Source organism: Ranitomeya imitator, chromosome 2 (assembly GCF_032444005.1).
Source record: "Ranitomeya imitator isolate aRanImi1 chromosome 2, aRanImi1.pri, whole genome shotgun sequence".
NCBI classification, from domain to species: Eukaryota; Metazoa; Chordata; class Amphibia; order Anura; family Dendrobatidae; genus Ranitomeya; species Ranitomeya imitator.
In genome coordinates, this window is record NC_091283.1 from 123,421,127 (window position 1) to 123,439,912 (window position 18,786).

Consider the following 18,786-nt stretch of genomic DNA (forward strand, 5'->3'; position numbering starts at 1 on the left):
CACTTTTCCTTTCTACCAAGGTGATTCTTGTCTTTTCTTTTTCTCTGCCCTATGTAGAAACAGGAAGTCTCTTTTCCCTGCTTGTATCATTCCCCTCTTCACCTCTTGACTCAGCTGTTCCCTTTTTCCCTGCCAGGGACTTTTGCAGTGATAAGTTATGCAGTCAGTTTTTAATCAGTCTTTAATGGGTGCACATGATCCAACCATCGGATGCACCTGCAGCATGCTGTGATTGTTTTTTATGCTGAGTTGGATCTCCACTACTCCATAGTATAACATTGGACCGAGTGCTATCAAATAAAACATCTCGTAGCATTCGACTGTGTTATATGGGAGTGTGAGCAAGCCCTTAAAGGGCACCTACTATGCCTGATAAGACCTAGATCAACAATGATTTGTCGCAGATGCATCACAGAATTGATATGAAAGTTAGACTGATAAGTCATGGCCATGGTGGAGAATAGCAAAGTCAGAATTCATTCTAGGCATGTAGCGCCTTTCCCAAATGTATATTGATTTCTATATCACGAAAGGTCACAAGATAAGGCATAAGAGCCTACGATAATGCCGCATTAGCAGCACAGCCACTGGGAGTAAGCTAATTCACCTGTACTGACACAAGCTGTCAAATAGTACTGAAGTCTGAATGAAAATAAACATAAGAAATTATAAAATATTATTCATTACATTCTATAAAAATGTATACAAGGCTAGTTTCACACTATGTTTAAAACTTCAATATTGTAGTTTTGTTTAGTTCATTGTTTATTATGATGGAATATAGGCTGAACTGGATGGACAAATGTCTTTTTTCGGCCTTACTAACTATGTTACTATGTTACTATGTTACTATGTAGTCTATGGCACTATTGTGTTCAGCATAATAGATGGATACCACCAGAGCAAGTATAAAGTTTATTTAGGACACCTTTACTTGGAAGATCTCCTGCTTATGAAAGGATTAGACCAAAAGTAATTAGATTTTTGTAAATTCTTCCTGGACAGGAAAAGGGTCAATCAAAAAGTTTCACTGATCCAAAAAAAGCATTAGGACACGCATTGGGAACTAAGAAGAGCAGGGGCACAATTACCACGGTCATGACCGGGCCCGTGCTGGTGGGGGCCCACCGACGCAGCACAATCTTCAACTGTATGTGTGTCCTCGGGCGCACATTTATCTGAAGTACATTGCGGTGCAGAGACCTGTAAGGTTCATATGCTGCAATAAATGTTGCTGGCCAATCAGAGGCCAGCACCTGACATGATTGACGGCACATGGCAGCGATGTCATGAGCGCTGGTCCTTGTACACTGAACACAGCTGCCAGCTTCAGAAGAGGACGCCACGTGGCGGGGGAGCATAGGGAAGATGTGTTTATATTTTTCTATGCATTAAAGAACAGTGGCAGAACGGGAGACATATACTAGGATGCGGAACATACATACCATAATGCGGGATATATATACCAGGATGATAGATATATTTATATAACTGGAATGGGGTCCAGGATAAGGGACATATATATCAGGTTGGGGGATATATATATAATACCAGGATAAGGGACATATATACCAGGATGGGGCCCAGGATAAGGGACATATATACCGTGATAGGGGATAAATATAACAGGATGGGCCTTAGATAAGGGACATATATATCATGACAGAGAATATGTATACCAGGATGGGGCCAGGAAGGGGAACATATATACCAGGATGGAGTACATATATGTAAGCCAGGATAGGGACTTATTTTTTGTGTGCAAAGCTGTTTTTATTGGTACTATTTTGGGGTACATATGCTGTTTTGATCTCCTGTTATTGCATTTTATTGACAGCTGATGAAATCAGTTGTCATGTGACGGAAAACATGCAGGCTCAGCTCATAAGCCGTGAAGGGGTTAAATTTTCCATTATTTTATTTATATATACATATATTCATATACATATATATATATTAAGAGACCACTGCAAAATGTTCAGTTTGTCTGATTTTTCTCTTCATAGGTATATTTTTGAGTAAAATGGAAATTGTTCTTTTATTGTATGAACTTCTGACAACATGTCTCCGAATTTCCAAGCAGCACTTTTTGTATTTTTTTCTGAAAAGGGGAAATGGTCAAATTAAAACAATCAGTGCTTTCAGACCTCAAATAATGCAAAGAAAACAAGTTCATAATCATTTAGAAACAACAATACTAATGTTTTAGCTCAGGAAGAGGTCAGAAATCAATATTTTGTGGAATAACCATGATTTTTAATCACAGCTTTCATGCGTCTTGGCATGCTTTCCACCAGTCTTTTACACTGCTTCTGGAGCAAAAATTTAAGCAGTTCTTCTTTGTTTGATGGCTTGTGACTATCCATCATCCTCTTGATTACATTCCAGAGGTTTTCAATAGGGTTCAGGTCTGAAGATTGGGCTGCCCATGACAGGGGTTTGATGTGGTGGTTTCTTAATTTTTGCCAGAGGTGTATATGCAGAAGCTTTTTTCAGGAAAGCTGGACTTGCCGAAAGAAGAAGGAATCTTAATTGCTGGACAAATCATAAACAATCTTAAATACACAGACAATACAACCTTGAAAACAACAAGCATAGTTGGAATGAAGGACTTATTACAAAGTGTCAAGATGGAAAGCTTCAGCATGGAACTCCTACTCAATACAAAGAAGACAAAGCTATTGACTACTGCCAGGTATGACCAGGATATAGCGACAAACTGGAAGTTGTAAATGACTTCAACCTACTCAGATCAATAATCACTCAAGGTGCAGCAACAACACTGGAAGTTAATAGGAGAATAGATATGGGCAAATCAACAAAGAAGTTACTGGACAAGACCTTCAAATCGAGAAACATTTCACTGGCGAAGACGACACAGGTAATACATAGTCTGGTCTTTTTTGTAGTAACATATGGATGTGAAACCTCTCCGATAAACAAACAAGACAGAGGAATCGATGGCTTTGAAATGTGGTGCAGGAGAAGGATACTAACAATACCATGGATGACAAAAACAACAAACAAATCAATTTTGGAACAAATCAAACCAGACATGTAACTCAAAGCAAAGATCAAGAAGCAAAGACTTGCCTACTTTGGACACGTCATAAGAAGAAAGCAGTCACTGTAGAAGGACATCATAGTTGGAAAAATAGAAAGAATAAGGTGAAGAGGAAATCCAGCAACCCGATGACTTGATAAAATCAAGATAACGGTGGAGAAGACTCTGGTGGCCTAGCTAGGCTTGCACAAGATGTAGCCACCCACTATTTCTGTGCATTTTCTAAAATCTCTCATACTCATCCCAAACCACTGGCGATTCCCAGTAGACCTTGAATTAATTTATCGGTGTCATGATCCCAATGGCAGGGGATCACAAAAAGGACAAGCACAGATACAAACAAGCTCTAGGGCGATGGAACCTGAGCTGACCGCGACCCTGAACCTAACACACAAATAAAAGTAGCCGGGGAACGTGCCTACGATGATCCTAGACGTCTCGCTCCAGCCGAAGATCTAACTTCCCCTATCAGAAGAAACACAGACCTCTCTTGCCTCCAGAGAAATACCCCACAGCAAATAGCAGCCCCCCACATATAATGACGGTGAAATGAGAGGAAAGCACATACGTAGTATGAAAATAGTTTCAGCAAAATGAGGCCCGCTAAAGCTAGATAGCAGAGGATACAAAAGTGAACTGCGCGGTCAGCGAAAAACCCTTCAAAAAACCATCCTGAAATTACTTGAACTCATGTGCCAACTCATGGTACATGAAAAGCAATTTCAGCCCACTAGAGCAACCAGCAGCAGAGAATCACATATCTGCAGGCTGGACTAAAAACCAAATTAAGCAAAACACAAAACAGGAAAATCCAAACTTAGCTTGTCCAGAAGGTTCTAGGAGCAGGGAGCAGAGGTAACAAGACACACTGGATACATTGATAACCGGCGAGGAAATGCCAGCAAAGCCAGGTTAAATAGGAAACTCCCATATGCTGATGGAACAGGTGGAACCCAGAAACCCAGGAAAGACAAGTCACCCAGTACCATCAGTAACCACCAGAGGGAGCCCAAAAACAGAACTCACAACAGTACCCCCCCCTTGAGGAGGGGTCACCGAACCCTCACGAGAACCACCAGGGCGACCAGGATGAGCCCTATGAAAAGCGCGAACCAAATCATCAGCATGAACATCCGAGGCAACCACCCAAGAATTATCCTCCTGACCATAACCCTTCCACTTGACCAAATACTGGAGTTTCCGTCTGGAAACACGAGAATCCAAGATCTTCTCCACAACATACTCCAATTCTCCCTCCACCAGCACTGGAGCAGGAGGCTCAAGAGAAGGAACAACAGGTACCTCATACTTCCGCAACAACGACCGATGAAACACATTATGAATAGCAAACGATGCCGGGAGATCCAAACGAAACGACACAGGGTTAAGAATTTCCAAGATCCTATAGGGACCGATGAACCGAGGCTTGAACTTAGGAGAAGAGACCTTCATAGGAACAAAACGAGAAGACAACCACACCAAGTCACCAACAAGAAGTCGAGGACCCACGCGGCGACGGCGATTAGCAAACTGCTGAGCTTTCTCCTGGGACAACTTCAAATTGTCCACCACATGACTCCAAATCCGATGCAACCTATCCACCACCATGTCCACTCCAGGACAATCAGAAGGTTCCACCTGACCAGAGGAAAAACGAGGATGAAACCCCGAATTACAAAAGAAAGGAGAAACCAAGGTAGCAGAACTAGCCCGATTATTAAGCGCAAACTCGGCCAGCGGCAAAAAGGTAACCCAGTCATCCTGATCAGCAGAAACAAAACACCTTAAATAAGTTTCCAAGGTCTGATTAGTTCGTTCAGTCTGGCCATTCGTCTGAGGATGGAATGCAGACGAAAAGGACAAATCAATGCCCATCTTAGCACAGAAAGTCCGACAAAATCTAGACACAAACTGGGATCCCCTGTCAGAAACGATGTTCTCAGGAATCCCATGCAAACGAACCACATTCTGAAAAAACAGAGGGACCAACTCAGAGGAGGAAGGCAACTTAGGCAAGGGTACCAGATGAACCATTTTAGAAAAGCGATCACACACAACCCAGATGACGGACATTTTTTGAGAGACAGGGAGATCCGAAATAAAGTCCATGGAAATGTGCGTCCAAGGCCTCTTCGGGATAGGCAAAGGTGACAACAATCCACTGGCCCGAGAACAGCAAGGCTTAGCCCGAGCACAAACCTCACAAGACTGCACAAAAGAACGCACATCCCTCGACAAGGAAGGCCACCAAAAAGACCTGGCCACCAAGTCTCTAGTACCAAATATTCCAGGATGACCTGCCAACGCAGAAGAATGGACCTCGGAGATGACTCTACTGGTCCAATTATCCGGAACAAACAGTCTCTCAGGCGGACAACGATCAGGTTTAGCCACCTGAAACTCCTGCAAAGCACGTCGCAAGTCTGGGGAGACAGCAGACAAAATCACCCCATCCCTAAGGATACCAGAGGGCTCAGAATTTCCAAGGGAGTCAGGCACAAAACTCCTAGAAAGAGCATCCGCCTTCACATTCTTTGAACCTGGCAGGTATGAAACCACAAAATTGAAACGAGAGAAAAACAGTGACCAACGAGCCTGTCTAGGATTCAGACGCCTGGCAGACTCAAGGTAAATCAAATTTTTGTGATCAGTCAAGACCACCACACGATGTCTAGCACCCTCTAGCCAATGACGCCACTCCTCAAATGCCCACTTCATGGCCAAAAGTTCCCGATTACCAACATCATAATTCCGCTCAGCCGGCGAAAACTTTCTAGAAAAAAACGCGCATGGCTTCATCACTGAGCCATCGGAGCTTCTCTGTGACAAAACCGCCCCCGCTCCAATCTCGGAAGCATCAACCTCAACCTGAAAAGGGAGCGAAACATCTGGCTGACGCAACACAGGAGCAGAAGAAAACCGGCGCTTAAGTTCCTGAAAGGCCTCCACAGCCGCAGGAGACCAATCAGAAACATCAGCACCCTTCTTAGTCAAATCCGTCAAAGGCTTAACAACACTAGAAAAATTAGTTATAAAACGACGATAGAAATTAGCAAAGCCCAAGAACTTCTGTAGACTCTTAAGAGATGTAGGCTGCGTCCAGTCACAAATAGCCTGAACCTTGACGGGATCCATCTCAATAGTAGAAGGGGAAAAAATATACCCCAAGAAAGAAATCTTCTGGACTCCAAAGAGACACTTTGAGCCTTTTACAAACAAGGAATTGGCCCGCAGGACCTGAAACACCTTCCTGACCTGCTGAACATGAGACTCCCAGTCATCAGAAAAAACCAAAATATCATCCAAATACACAATCATAAATTTATCCAGATATTCACGGAAAATATCGTGCATAAAGGACTGGAAGACTGAAGGAGCATTAGAAAGTCCAAAAGGCATTACCAAATACTCAAAATGGCCCTCAGGCGTATTAAATGCGGTTTTCCACTCATCACCTTGCTTTATTCGTATAAGATTATACGCACCCCGAAGATCAATCTTAGTGAACCATTTAGCCCCCTTAATGCGAGCAAACAAATCAGTCAACAATGGCAAAGGATACTGATATTTTACGGTAATCTTATTCAAAAGACGATAATCTATACAAGGCCTCAAGGAACCATCTTTCTTGGCCACGAAAAAAAAACCTGCTCCCAAAGGGGACAAAGATGGACGGATATGTCCCTTTTCCAAGGACTCCTTAACATAATCCCGCATAGCAGTATGCTCTGGCACTGACAGATTGAACAAACGACCTTTAGGAAATTTACTGCCCGGAATTAAATTTATAGCACAATCGCAATCCCTGTGAGGAGGAAGCGAACTGAGCTTAGGCTCCTCAAAAACATCCCGATAGTCAGACAAAAACACAGGAATCTCAGAAGGAGTAGATGAAGCGATAGAAATCGGAGGTGCATCATCATGAACCCCCTGACAACCCCAGCTTAACACAGACACTGATTTCCAGTCAAGGACTGGATTATGAGTTTGTAACCATGGCAGACCAAGTACTAGAACATCATGCAAATTATACAGTACCAGGAAGCGAATCACCTCCTGATGAACGGGAGTCATACGCATGGTCACTTGTGTCCAGTACTGAGGTTTATTCATAGCCAAAGGTGTAGAGTCAATTCCCTTCAAAGGAATAGGGACTTCCAGAGGCTCCAGACTAAACCCACAGCGATTGGCAAATGACCAATCCATAAGACTCAGGGCAGCGCCTGAATCCACATAGGCATCGACGGAAATGGATGATAATGAACAAATCAGAGTCACAGACAGAATGAACTTAGACTGTAAAGTACTAATGGCAACAGACTTATCAACCTCTTTTGTGCGTTTAGAGCATGCTGATATAACATGAGCTGAATCACCACAATAAAAGCACAACCCTTTTTTCCGCCTATACTTTTGCCGTTCACTTCTGGACTGAATTCTATCACATTGCATTATCTCAGGTGACGGTTCAGACGACACCGCCAAATGATGCACAGGTTTGCGCTCCCGTAAACGCCGATCAATCTGAACAGCCATAGTCATAGACTCATTCAGACCAGCAGGCGCAGGGAACCCCACCATAACATCTTTAATGGCCTCAGAAAGGCCATCTCTAAACTTTGCAGCCAGAGCGCACTCATTCCACTGAGTAAGTACCGACCACTTCCGAAATTTTTGACAATAAATTTCTGCTTCATCTTGCCCCTGAGAGAGGGCCAACAAAGCTTTTTCAGCCTGAATCTCTTGGTTAGGTTCCTCATAGAGCAAACCCAATGCCAGAAAAAACGCATCTGCATTAAGCAACGCAGGGTCCCCTGGTGCCAATGCAAATGCCCAATCCTGAGGGTCACCCCGCAGGAAAGATATAATTATCTTGACTTGCTGAGCAGGGTCTCCAGAGGAGCGAGATTTCAAAGAAAGAAACAACTTGCAATTGTTCCTAAAATTCAGAAAACGAGATCTATCTCCAGAAAAAAACTCTGGGACAGGAATTCTAGGTTCAGACATAGGAGCATCTACAACAAAATCCTGTATATTTTGAACCTTAGTGGCAAGATTATTCAGGCTGGAAGCCAAACTCTGGACGTCCATGATAAACAGCTGAGATCAGAGCCATTCAAAGATTAAGAGGAGGAGGAAGTAGCCAGGCTGCAATAAGGCTAGGCAGCAAACTCTGAGGGGGGAAAAAAAAAAAAAAAAAAAAAAAAAAACTTCCTCAGACTACTTATCCTCCTACTTCAGCCAATACAATTAACACTTTGTGGGCCGGTTATACTGTCATGATCCCAATGGCAGGGGATCACAAAAAGGACAGGCACAGATACAAACAAGCTCTAGGGCGATGGAACCTGAGCTGACCGCGACCCTGAACCTAACACACAAATAAAAGTAGCCGGGGAACGTGCCTACGATGATCCTAGACGTCTCGCTCCAGCCGAAGATCTAACTTCCCCTATCAGAAGAAACACAGACCTCTCTTGCCTCCAGAGAAATACCCCACAGCAAATAGCAGCCCCCCACATATAATGACGGTGAAATGAGAGGAAAGCACATACGTAGTATGAAAACAGTTTCAGCAAAATAAGGCCCGCTAAAGCTAGATAGCAGAGGATACAAAAGTGAACTGCGCGGTCAGCGAAAAACCCTTCAAAAAACCATCCTGAAATTACTTGAACTCATGTGCCAACTCATGGTACATGAAAAGCAATTTCAGCCCACTAGAGCAACCAGCAGCAGAGAATCACATATCTGCAGGCTGGACTAAAAACCAAATTAAGCAAAACACAAAACAGGAAAATCCAAACTTAGCTTGTCCAGAAGGTTCTAGGAGCAGGGAGCAGAGGTAACAAGACACAATGGATACATTGATAACCGGCGAGGAAATGCCAGCAAAGCCAGGTTAAATAGGAAACTCCCATATGCTGATGGAACAGGTGGAACCCAGAAACCCAGGAAAGACAAGTCACCCAGTACCATCAGTAACCACCAGAGGGAGCCCAAAAACAGAACTCACAACAATCGGTCAATTTTATCACAGATCTAGCCCTGTCTACAGGCAATACTGTAATTTTGGTTGTAGTGGACATATTCAGTAAATTGTCACATTTTATTAAGCTACCCACTTAACCGAACGCCAAGACCTTGGTGCAAATTTTCTTGAGAAAGATTGTAAAATTACACGGGATTCCTACTGATATTGTTTCTGACCAGAAAGTACAGTTTATTTACAAATTTTGGAAGGCAATTCGCACTTGTTTGGGGATCTGTTATGACCTGGTGGTCAGGACAATAATGGACCTGGTGGTTAAGAGCACACGGAATGACCTGAAAGTTACTGATAATTAAGGACAAGCTCTGGGACGTGGGAACTCTGCTAACCGCAATCCCTAATCCTATCAAACACACTAGAAATAGCCGTGGATTGCGCCTAATGCCCCTATGCAACTCGGCACAGCCTAAGGAACTAGCTAGCCCTGAAGATAGAAAAATAAAGCCTACCTTGCCTCAGAGAAATTCCCCAAAGGAAAAGGCAGCCCCCCACATATAATGACTGTGAGTAAAAATGAAAATACAAACACAGAGATGAAATAGATTTAGCAAAGTGAGGCCCGACTAACTGAACAGACCGAGGATAGGAAAGGTTACTTTGCGGTCAGCACAAAAACCTACAAAATAACCACGCAGAGGGCGCAAAAAGACCCTCCGCACCGACTCATGGTGCGGAGGCCCTCCCTCTGCGTCCCAGAGCTTCCAGCAAGCAAGACAACAATAAAAATAGCAAGCTGGACAGAAAAATAGCAAACCAAAGAAATACAAGCTGGAACTTAGCTTCTGCTGGGAAGACAGGTCACAAGAACGATCCAGGACAGAACTAGACCAATACTGGAACATTGACAGGTGGCATGGAGCAAAGATCTAAGTGGAGTTAAATAGAGCAGCCAGCTAACGAATTAACCTCGTCACCTGTGGAAGGAAACTCAGAAACACCCACCAGAGGAAGTCCATGGACAGAACCAGCCGAAGTACCATTCATGACCACAGGAGGGAGCCCGACAACAGAATTCACAACAGTACCCCCCCTTGAGGAGGGGTCACCAAACCCTCACCAGAGCCCCCAGGACGACCAGGATGAGCCAAATGAAAGGCACAAACCAGATCGGCAGCATGAACATCAGAGGCAAAAACCCAGTAATTATCTTCCTGACCATAACCATTCCACTTGACCAGGTACTGGAGTTTCCGTCTCGAAACACGAGAATCCAAAATATTCTCCACCACATACTCCAACTCCCCCTCAACCAACACCGGGGCAGGAGGATCAACGGATGGAACCACTGGCGCCACGTATCTCCGCAATAACGACCTATGGAACACATTATGGATGGCAAAAGAAGCAGGAAGGGCCAAACGAAATGACACAGGATTGATAACCTCAGAAATCTTATACGGACCAATGAAACGAGGCTTAAACTTAGGAGAGGAAACCTTCATAGGAACATAACGAGACGACAACCAAACCAAATCCCCAACACGAAGTCGGGGACCCACACAGCGCCGGCGGTTAGCGAAACGTTGAGCCTTCTCCTGGGACAATGTCAAATTGTCCACCACATGAGTCCAAATCTGCTGCAACCTATCCACCACAGTATCTACACCAGGACAGTCCGAAGACTCAACCTGCCCTGAAGAGAAACGAGGATGGAAACCAGAATTGCAGAAAAACGGCAAAACCAAAGTAGCCGAGCTGGCCCGATTATTAAGGGCGAACTCAGCCAACGGCAAAAAGGACACCCAATCATCCTGATCAGCAGAAACAAAGCATCTCAGATATGTTTCCAAAGTTTGATTAGTTCGTTCGGTTTGGCCATTTGTCTGAGGATGGAAAGCCGAGGAGAAAGACAAATCAATGCCCATCCTTGCACAAAAGGATCGCCAAAACCTCGAAACAAACTGGGAACCTCTGTCAGAAACGATGTTCTCCGGGATACCATGTAAACGAACCACATGCTGGAAAAATAATGGCACCAAATCAGAGGAGGAAGGCAATTTAGACAAAGGTACCAAATGGACCATCTTAGAAAAGCGATCACAAACCACCCAAATGACCGACATCTTTTGAGAGACGGGGAGATCCGAAATAAAATCCATAGAAATATGCGTCCAGGGCCTCTTCGGGACCGGCAAGGGCAAAAGCAACCCACTGGCACGAGAACAGCAGGGCTTAGACCGAGCACAAGTCCCACAGGACTGCACAAAAGAACGCACATCCCGTGACAAAGACGGCCACCAAAAGGATCTAGCCACCAAATCTCTGGTACCAAAGATTCCAGGATGCCCAGCCAACACTGAACAATGAATCTCAGAGATAACTCTACTAGTCCATCTATCAGGGACAAACAGTTTCTCCGCTGGGCAACGGTCAGGTCTATCAGCCTGAAATTTTTGCAGCACCCGCCGCAAATCAGGGGAGATGGCAGACAAAATTACCCCCTCTTTGAGAATACCCGCCGGCTCAGGAACACCCGGAGAGTCAGGCACAAAACTCCTTGACAGGGCATCAGCCTTCACATTCTTAGAGCCCGGAAGGTACGAAACCACAAAATCAAAACGGGAGAAAAATAACGACCATCGAGCCTGTCTCGGATTCAACCGTTTGGCAGACTCAAGATAAGTCAAATTCTTGTGATCTGTCAAGACCACCATGCGATGCTTGGCTCCTTCAAGCCAATGACGCCACTCCTCGAATGCCCACTTCATGGCCAACAACTCACGATTACCAACATCATAATTACGCTCAGCAGGCGAAAACTTTCTAGAAAAGAAAGCACATGGCTTCATCACCGAGCCATCAGAACTTCTTTGTGACAAAACAGCCCCTGCTCCAATCTCAGAAGCATCAACCTCAACCTGAAACGGGAGCGAAACATCTGGCTGGCACAACACAGGGGCAGAAGAAAAATGACGCTTCAACTCCTGAAAAGCCTCCACAGCTGCAGAAGACCAATTGACCACATCAGCACCCTTCTTGGTCAAATCAGTCAACGGTTTAGCAACAGTAGAAAAATTAGCGATGAAGCGCCGATAAAAATTAGCAAAGCCCAGGAACTTTTGCAGGCTCTTCACAGATGTCGGCTGAGTCCAATCGTAAATTGCCTGGACTTTAACAGGGTCCATCTCGATAGTAGAAGGGGAAAAAATGAACCCCAAAAATGAAACCTTCTGAACTCCAAAGTGACACTTTGACCCCTTCACAAACAAGGAATTCGCACGAAGGACCTGGAACACTATTCTGACCTGCTTCACATGAGACTCCCAATCATCCGAAAAGACCAAAATATCATCCAAATACACAATCAGGAATTTATCCAGGTACTCTCGGAAGATGTCATGAATAAAGGACTGAAATACTGATGGAGCATTGGAAAGCCCGAATGGCATAACCAGGTACTCAAAATGGCCCTCGGGCGTATTAAATGCTGTTTTCCATTCATCGCCTTGTTTAATACGCACAAGATTATACGCCCCTCGAAGATCTATCTTGGTGAACCAACTAGCCCCTTTAATACGAGCAAACAAATCAGACAGCAACGGCAAAGGATACTGAAATTTGACTGTAATTTTATTAAGAAGGCGGTAATCAATACAAGGTCTCAAAGAACCATCCTTCTTGGCCACAAAAAAGAACCCTGCTCCTAACGGTGATGACGACGGGCAAATATGGCCTTTCTCCAAGGATTCCTTTATATAACTCCGCATAGCGGCGTGTTCTGGCACAGATAAATTGAACAATCGGCCCTTAGGAAACTTACTACCAGGAATCAAATTAATTGCACAATCGCAATCCCTATGAGGAGGTAGGGCACTGCCTTTGGGCTCATCAAATACATCCCGATAATCCGACAAAAACTCTGGAACTTCAGAAGGAGTGGAAGACGAAATAGACAAAAATGGAACATCACCATGTACCCCCTGGCAACCCCAGCTGGACACAGACATAGATTTCCAGTCCAATACTGGATTATGAACCTGTAGCCATGGCAACCCCAAAACGACCACATCATGCAGATTATGCAACACCAGAAAGCGGATATCCTCCTGATGTGCAGGAGCCATGCACATGGTCAATTGGGTCCAGTACTGAGGCTTATTCTTGGCCAAAGGCGTAGCATCAATTCCTCTCAATGGAATAGGATACTGCAAGGGCTCCAAGAAAAAACCACAGCGCCTAGCAAACTCCAAGTCCATCAAATTCAGGGCAGCGCCTGAATCCACAAATGCCATAACAATAGGATGACAAAGAGCAAATCAGAGTAACGGACAATAGAAATTTAGACTGTACCGTACCAATGGTGGCAGACCTAGCGAACCGCTTAGTGCGCTTAGGACAATCGGAGATAGCATGAGTGGAATCACCACAGTAAAAACATAGCCCATTCCGACGTCTGTGTTCTTGCCGTTCAGCTCTGGTCAAAGTCCTATCACATTGCATAGGTTCAGGCCCATGCTCAGATAGTACCGCCAAATGGTGCACAGCTTTACGCTCACGCAATCATCGATCGATCTGAATGGCCAAGGACATAGACTCATTCAGACCAGCAGGCATGGGAAATCCCACCATGACATCCTTAAGGGCTTCAGAGAGACCCTTTCTGAAGATTGCTGCCAGGGCACATTCATTCCACTGAGTGAGCACAGACCACTTTCTAAACTTCTGACAATATATCTTCGCTTCATCCTGACCCTGACACAGAGCCAGCAAGATTTTCTCTGCCTGATCGACTGAATTAGGTTCGTCATAAAGCAATCCAAGCACCAGGAAAAACGCATCAACATTACGCAATGCCGGATCTCCTGGCGCAAGGGAAAATGCCCAGTCTTGAGGGTCACCACGTAACAAAGAAATAATGATCTTTACTTGTTGAACAGGGTCACCTGAGGAGCGAGGTTTCAAGGCAAGAAACAATTTACAATTATTTTTGAAGTTCAAGAACTTAGATCTATCACCAAAAAACAAATCAGGAATTGGAATCCTAAGCTCTGACATCAGATTCTGAACCACAAAATCTTGAATGTTTTGTACCCTTGTAGTGAGATTATCCATCCAAGAGGACAGACCTTGAATGTCCATGTTTACACCTATGTCCTGAACCACCCAGAGGTAAAGGGGAAAAGAGAGACAAAACACACTGCAAAGAAAAAAAAATGGTCTCAGAACTTCTCTTATCCCTCTATTGAGATGCATTAGTACTTTGGGCCACCTGTACTGTTATGACCTGGTGGTCAGGACAATAATGGACCTGGTGGTTAAGAGCACACGGAATGACCTGAAAGTTACTGATAATTAAGGACGAGCTCTGGGACGTGGGAACTCTGCTAACCGCAATCCCTAATCCTATCAAACACACTAGAAATAGCCGTGGATTGCGCCTAACGCTCCCTATGCAACTCGGCACAGCCTAAGGAACTAGCTAGCCCTGAAGATAGAAAAATAAAGCCTACCTTGCCTCAGAGAAATTCCCCAAAGGAAAAGGCAGCCCCCCACATATAATGACTGTGAGTAAAGATGAAAATACAAACACAGAGATGAAATAGATTTAGCAAAGTGAGGCCCGACTAACTGAACAGACCGAGGATAGGAAAGGTTACTTTGCGGTCAGCACAAAAACCTACAAAATGACCACGCAGAGGGCGCAAAAAGACCCTCCGCACCGACTCATGGTGCGGAGGCGCTCCCTCTGCGTCCCAGAGCTTCCAGCAAGCAAGACAACAATAAAAATAGCAAGCTGGACAGAAAAATAGCAAACCAAAGAAATACAAGCTGGAACTTAGCTTCTGCTGGGAAGACAGGACACAAGAACGATCCAGGAGAGAACTAGACCAATACTGGAACATTGACAGGTGGCATGGAGCAAAGATCTAAGTGGAGTTAAATAGAGCAGCCAGCTAACGAATTAACCTCGTCACCTGTGGAAGGAAACTCAGAAACACCCACCAGAGGAAGTCCATGGACAGAACCAGCCGAAGTACCATTCATGACCACAGGAGGGAGCCCGACAACAGAATTCACAACAGTACCCCCCCTTGAGGAGGGGTCACCAAACCCTCACCAGAGCCCCCAGGACGACCAGGATGAGCCAAATGAAAGGCACAAACCAGATCGGCAGCATGAACATCAGAGGCAAAAACCCAGTAATTATCTTCCTGACCATAACCATTCCACTTGACCAGGTACTGGAGTTTCCGTCTCGAAACACGAGAATCCAAAATATTCTCCACCACATACTCCAACTCCCCCTCAAACAACACCGGGGCAGGAGGATCAACGGATGGAACCACTGGCGCCACGTATCTCCGCAATAACGACCTATGGAACACATTATGGATGGCAAAAGAAGCAGGAAGGGCCAAACGAAATGACACAGGATTGATAACCTCAGAAATCTTATACGGACCAATGAAACGAGGCTTAAACTTAGGAGAGGAAACCTTCAAAGGAACATAACGAGACGACAACCAAACCAAATCCCCAACACGAAGTCGGGGACCCACACAGCGCCGGCGGTTAGCGAAACGTTGAGCCTTCTCCTGGGACAATGTCAAATTGTCCACCACATGAGTCCAAATCTGCTGCAATCTATCCACCACAGTATCTACACCAGGACAGTCCGAAGACTCAACCTGCCCTGAAGAGAAACGAGGATGGAAACCAGAATTGCAGAAAAACGGCAAAACCAAAGTAGCCGAGCTGGCCCGATTATTAAGGGCGAACTCAGCCAACGGCAAAAAGGACACCCAATCATCCTGATCAGCAGAAACAAAGCATCTCAGATATGTTTCCAAAGTTTGATTAGTTCGTTCGGTTTGGCCATTTGTCTGAGGATGGAAAGCCGAGGAGAAAGACAAATCAATGCCCATCCTTGCACAAAAGGATCGCCAAAACCTCGAAACAAACTGGGAACCTCTGTCAGAAACGATGTTCTCCGGGATACCATGTAAACGAACCACATGCTGGAAAAATAATGGCACCAAATCAGAGGAGGAAGGCAATTTAGACAAAGGTACCAAATGGACCATCTTAGAAAAGCGATCACAAACCACCCAAATGACCGACATCTTTTGAGAGACGGGGAGATCCGAAATAAAATCCATAGAAATATGCGTCCAGGGCCTCTTCGGGACCGGCAAGGGCAAAAGCAACCCACTGGCACGAGAACAGCAGGGCTTAGACCGAGCACAAGTCCCACAGGACTGCACAAAAGAACGCACATCCCGTGACAAAGACGGCCACCAAATCTCTGGTACCAAAGATTCCAGGATGCCCAGCCAACACTGAACAATGAATCTCAGAGATAACTCTACTAGTCCATCTATCAGGGACAAACAGTTTCTCCGCTGGGCAACGGTCAGGTCTATCAGCCTGAAATTTTTGCAGCACCCGCCGCAAATCAGGGGAGATGGCAGACAAAATTACCCCCTCTTTGAGAATACCCGCCGGCTCAGGAACACCCGGAGAGTCAGGCACAAAACTCCTTGACAGGGCATCAGCCTTCACATTCTTAGAGCCCGGAAGGTACGAAACCACAAAATCAAAACGGGAGAAAAATAACGACCATCGAGCCTGTCTCGGATTCAACCGTTTGGCAGACTCAAGATAAGTCAAATTCTTGTGATCTGTCAAGACCACCATGCGATGCTTGGCTCCTTCAAGCCAATGACGCCACTCCTCGAATGCCCACTTCATGGCCAACAACTCACGATTACCAACATCATAATTACGCTCAGCAGGCGAAAACTTTCTAGAAAAGAAAGCACATGGCTTCATCACCGAGCCATCAGAACTTCTTTGTGACAAAACAGCCCCTGCTCCAATCTCAGAAGCATCAACCTCAACCTGAAACGGGAGCGAAACATCTGGCTGGCACAACACAGGGGCAGAAGAAAAATGACGCTTCAACTCCTGAAAAGCCTCCACAGCTGCAGAAGACCAATTGACCACATCAGCACCCTTCTTGGTCAAATCAGTCAACGGTTTAGCAACAGTAGAAAAATTAGCGATGAAGCGCCGATAAAAATTAGCAAAGCCCAGGAACTTTTGCAGGCTCTTCACAGATGTCGGCTGAGTCCAATCGTAAATTGCCTGGACTTTAACAGGGTCCATCTCGATAGTAGAAGGGGAAAAAATGAACCCCAAAAATGAAACCTTCTGAACTCCAAAGTGACACTTTGACCCCTTCACAAACAAGGAATTCGCACGAAGGACCTGGAACACTATTCTGACCTGCTTCACATGAGACTCCCAATCATCCGAAAAGACCAAAATATCATCCAAATACACAATCAGGAATTTATCCAGGTACTCTCGGAAGATGTCATGAATAAAGGACTGAAATACTGATGGAGCATTGGAAAGCCCGAATGGCATAACCAGGTACTCAAAATGGCCCTCGGGCGTATTAAATGCTGTTTTCCATTCATCGCCTTGTTTAATACGCACAAGATTATACGCCCCTCGAAGATCTATCTTGGTGAACCAACTAGCCCCTTTAATACGAGCAAACAAATCAGACAGCAACGGCAAAGGATACTGAAATTTGACTGTAATTTTATTAAGAAGGCGGTAATCAATACAAGGTCTCAAAGAACCATCCTTCTTGGCCACAAAAAAGAACCCTGCTCCTAACGGTGATGACGACGGGCAAATATGGCCTTTCTCCAAGGATTCCTTTATATAACTCCGCATAGCGGCGTGTTCTGGCACAGATAAATTGAACAATCGGCCCTTAGGAAACTTACTACCAGGAATCAAATTAATTGCACAATCGCAATCCCTATGAGGAGGTAGGGCACTGCCTTTGGGCTCATCAAATACATCCCGATAATCCGACAAAAACTCTGGAACTTCAGAAGGAGTGGAAGACGAAATAGACAAAAATGGAACATCACCATGTACCCCCTGGCAACCCCAGCTGGACACAGACATAGATTTCCAGTCCAATACTGGATTATGAACCTGTAGCCATGGCAACCCCAAAACGACCACATCATGCAGATTATGCAACACCAGAAAGCGGATATCCTCCTGATGTGCAGGAGCCATGCACATGGTCAATTGGGTCCAGTACTGAGGCTTATTCTTGGCCAAAGGCGTAGCATCAATTCCTCTCAATGGAATAGGATACTGCAAGGGCTCCAAGAAAAAACCACAGCGCCTAGCAAACTCCAAGTCCATCAAATTCAGGGCAGCGCCTGAATCCACAAATGCCATAACAATAGGATGACAAAGAGCAAATCAGAGTAACGGACAATAGAAATTTAGACTGTACCGTACCAATGGTGGCAGACCTAGCGAACCGCTTAGTGCGCTTAGGACAATCGGAGATAGCATGAGTGGAATCACCACAGTAAAAACATAGCCCATTCCGACGTCTGTGTTCTTGCCGTTCAGCTCTGGTCAAAGTCCTATCACATTGCATAGGTTCAGGCCCATGCTCAGATAGTACCGCCAAATGGTGCACAGCTTTACGCTCACGCAATCATCGATCGATCTGAATGGCCAAGGACATAGACTCATTCAGACCAGCAGGCATGGGAAATCCCACCATGACATCCTTAAGGGCTTCAGAGAGACCCTTTCTGAAGATTGCTGCCAGGGCACATTCATTCCACTGAGTGAGCACAGACCACTTTCTAAACTTCTGACAATATATCTTCGCTTCATCCTG